We start from the raw sequence: 4,706 nt of genomic DNA on the forward strand, positions 1-4,706 counted from the left end.
CAGGCGCCTGCCGCATCGCAGTGCTTTTCTTTTCCCGGACAGGATGGTGTGGCGGCGGAGAGTCGGGGGGACCTGGGAGAAGCTGAGGTCCCGAGGGAGAGTGCTTTGCTCGCCAGCCTTCTAGAGCTGGAGCTCCCATCAGATGAACTGGAAGTCGGGCAGGAGCCATGTGCCAGGCCCACCACCACTCACTCGCCTCACCCACGCAGCTGGGCACCAACCCAGACCTGGGCATCTTTGAAAACGTTCCTCTCTGCCTTGAGTTTAGAGTCTAAAGTGAAAACTTAGCTGACTGTAAACACATTTTTCAGTTTTTCCTTCCTCAAAACTAACATAGTCATCACTGAGAACGTGAGATATATGGAAAGTCAGTTTTGGAACAAAACCTATTAATTTACCAGTGCAACTTAGGTATAACAATAACTTTTTATTATTTTAAAAAAATAACGGGTTGCAGATATATTGCATTTTGCATAGATGAAGAATATATTCATCAGTCAGGCCTTAGCACTCATTTTGTGGTTGCTGTGTGGAGACATCCTGGCCCTCTACTAACCTACTTTCCCCTCTATTTGAGAATGACAGGAATAGATTACTAATGCTGGATTGCAGATCTGTGCACAACACACATATTACTAATTCTGTATCTTCTTTTTAAAGTGACATCTGTCAAATTATCTAAGATCTTCACCTCCCACAAATATACAGCATAGCTGCAAGTTTCTTTGCAATTTGGTATTAAGTAAAAATTATTTTGTTTTCTTGCTAAACAAGTCTGTTCCAGGACATATATTTAGTAACAGCTATAACATTTTTTTTTGGCAGAGAGAAGCGATTTGATATTTCAACCAAGACTTGTTTTTAAAGACTTGATCTGAAAGAAAACTCAGATTTTACCTAAGCGAATTATACCAGGAAATTGCCAGTACATGGGCATAAAGTAAAACAGTGCTAGTTCACTCTGACTGCAGTATTAATGTTTAGCAGCTGGCACAGAATATTCTTGCAAGGTTAAAACCAAATTGACATACTCATAATCCCACAATCCATACAATAGCATAAGTGAGCATGCACCTCGTTTCCTCATGAGTATATCCTGCTGCAGCATGCTGCTTTTAAAATCTGCCAAGTAAGAAGCAATAAGTTAAAGAAATTTAGTCTCTTTGTTTATAACCATTTGCATCCACTTAATACAAACCCCTGCTATCCTTACAAAAACATACATAAGCAAGCATTCTTTCTGCGAGTTTTGCTTACAAACTGTTGCCTGCAAGTCATTCCACCAATAGGGTTGAGACTTCCTGTTTAAATAAAGCATCAGTTGCTTTGATTAAGGGAACCAGGACATGAAGAAGATCCGATTCATTACTTCTTCTATCAGACATGCAGTTTAAAAATGCTGAGCTGTCATATATTAACACTATGAATAGTAATCAGATCTTTGCAATGTTGTAATGTGTTAGAAGACACCTCACCAAGGGACCAAGAGGAATGGCATGTACTGCAGGACTCTCCATGAGAGCACAGTACTTGCTGCAAAATACATGTTGAGTCTACTTTTTGTAACATAGCAGAGCTGTATGTCTTGGTTTTGTGAGCTGTTGATGTAGATTGAAAGCAGAGTGTGAATTATACAGATCATCTCCAGATGACACAACCTATATAACTTCAAAAATACGTGGAGCTGGGTATATTTCCCCTCTGTAGTTCATAGAAAACCTACTTTCTTAGTGAGTTAGAGCTGACACTGATTTATTTGGAAAGCCACATTGCTTCAATGTTACCAATTTAATAGTATCATGGCAGAAAACATCTTCTGTAAAACCTTTCAGAAATTTCAAAATACTTCCCTTATTAAACAGCATTATAAATGTACATAATGCTTTTCTTTGAATGTCCTGTCTTTATTTTGCAATAAAACTTTATGTTCCAGTGGCCAAATAGATAGATGACCTTTCTCTCACAGTGGTGAGCAGTCAGTGTCACCTGCCCAAAATTTTAAAAACTAAATCAAACTCAAATAGTACTTAGTAAGTATTACTCTTAAAAAAATATAATAAATATTAAATCTTTCTCTTTGCCTTCTAATTTTTAGGAACAGAATAGTCTGCTATCAAGCTTTCCTGTGTAAACACTGCATACCATTGACATTAGGTAGTAGTAGATATATAGATATATAAATCTATCTATATATATATAGTAGATATATAGATATAGTAGTAGATATATAGATATAAGGAAGTCCCCTTTCAGTGGGATTGCACTGGATAATAATGATGAAGGTGTCACACACCTACCTACATGGGAAAACTTCATTCCAGCTGAAGCCCCAGAAAGCTCATTTAGTTTTGCTAACTCCTAAGGAAGATGACCTCAAAATTCAGATCAGAACAGAGAGGAGTGAAATGCCTGTGTGCTCTTTTTCTCATAAGAACGTGTCAAATGAAAGTTAGCAAGGTTTATTGCAGTAGTAACTCTCTAACTGAGGACAGCTGAGGAACAGAAAAGCACAATGAGTTTTCCTTATTCCAAAAATAAAAAAGCTAAGCAACAAAATTCCCCAAAATTAAAATTCCTAGAGCTTTCAACTTTGCCACTGGAATTATTTGTGCAAGAAACTTTTATCACAGTAAGTTCACAATCTTTAGGAAGTTAAGGGAAGTTATCTGGTGGATAGTGAAGGAAAGCATTTAAAGAAAGGAATTGATGAATAGTGACAATAAGGAAGATGACAGTGGGAGTGAGTTTTTGGAGACATCTGCATGGTGTCTATAAAGATAACTGTGTGCTCAGGTGAGATGTCAGTTAGAAAACTTTTACATATATCCTTTACAGAACAAAGACATAATTTCAAACATTACATGTAAAATCCAGAGTTTATCCCAGATGTTCTTGAGGAAGAATATGCTCTGATTGTGGGACCAGAGACATTACAGTTTCTTCCCTATTCTGAGACCCTCACCTTCATTGCTCATAGGCACCACATACATTTTGGTGTCCTTATGAAAGATATGTATCTAATAACATCAAATAATACATGTTCTTAATAACTAGGTATGTCTTACCTCTCTTTTTCCCACTAAAATCAATTTGCCTCAGATTCACAAGATGATTGGAGGAATTAGAGGTAGAAGAGGAACTTGATTTAGCAGGCTTGATGAAAGTCAAGACTTTCCAGAGATATGATAAATGACAACATCCTTGGAAAAGTACTAAACTATATGCTTCCAAACTTAAATCAGTCTCTATCAGCTAGAACCCAGGGAAATGTCAGGAATCAGAGGTCGCTAGATCTTCAGATGCTTTTGGCATCTCTTTTCTTCATTGACTACTTTTGATTAAGAGTTCTAAAATACGCCCAACAAGGGTATTACGTCTCCTCTTTTTACCTTTTCTTGGCCTTGGCAAAAGACAGTAGAGCAACCCAGACTTGTTAGTATCCTTTTATTTAGCCCATCAATTATTTTTAATGCCAGAGAAACTGAGGTTTTGTTTGTTAAGAAGGCTTCAAATTCTTTGTTAGTTCCCTGTCATCCTAGCACTGGATAATAGACCTATAGCAGTATTTTCTTAAAGCATAAGCCCTTACAGTATGCCTCATTGTATATTTGCCAGTATATTTGTCAATCTTTATGAATTTTATACATAGAAATATGTGTACACATACACTCAACTATCCCATATATAGAAAGACATACACATCCCCTATAACTTTGCCAACACCAGCAGCCAATCTGATTTAACTAGCAGAGTAGAAAAATATTCTTATAACTAAATAGGCACACTGGTACAGCAGTTTGTATAGAAAATGCCTACATTATTTCATAATCAAAATGATGTATTGATGACATTTCTAGGTTAGATGGAATGCAGTATGCTGGGAAAACATAACTTGGGAGAAGAAAATACTGTTTTCTGTCTTGATGAATGCTGGAAGTTTGTAGCTCAAATTCCTCTGTCCTTCCTTCTCTTGACACAGCTGAGTACATGCATCAGACCAATGTGCTCCTGGCCACTCTGGGCTTGGATAATGACTAGAATCTTCCAGTCTGTGTTCTGTAGCTCAGAAGATTCAAAATGCAGTTTTGACAGAAGTACAAGGTAAAATGCCCAGTGATTGTGACAGGAAGTTCATTGCTGGGATAGAATATCATCTCAGATCGTAACAGCTTCTGCACCTAATTCTCACAAAGCATTTCTATTTGTGAGCAAACAGGAATGTTGCCATTGTACAAACATTCATTTTCAAGTTTAGTTAAAGTTTTCTAAAACTGATTTAGCGCAATAACATTTTTATAGGAAGAATTTATTTTGATCTTTATTAAATCAATTTTGAGGCTCACTGAATTAGAGCTGTTTCCCTGAGCTATATATTGCACTACATGCTTTATAATTTTTTTAATATAGCACTTGCTATCAACTCTGAGTTGCAAGGTAACAAAAACATACATAAAATAATACAGTAGCAAAAATATCTTCCCTAAATATACCAGTATATCAAAATGCAGAGAAGCTAAAATGAAAACAATGGTATCACATTAAGCCTACTTTTAAGAAATAGACACAAACACCATGTAAGCACAGATCTAGTTTTATCATACATGTAATTGTTATAAACTGCATTTATTATACCTTTGATACCATCACCATCCGTCAGATCCAGTGATCCACCTCTGCTATAATGATTTTTGCTCCAAATCTCTGAG

The sequence above is a fragment of the Manacus vitellinus genome, unplaced genomic scaffold, assembly GCF_001715985.3.
Source record: "Manacus vitellinus isolate BGI_N305 unplaced genomic scaffold, ASM171598v3 scaffold_22_pilon, whole genome shotgun sequence".
NCBI classification, from domain to species: Eukaryota; Metazoa; Chordata; class Aves; order Passeriformes; family Pipridae; genus Manacus; species Manacus vitellinus.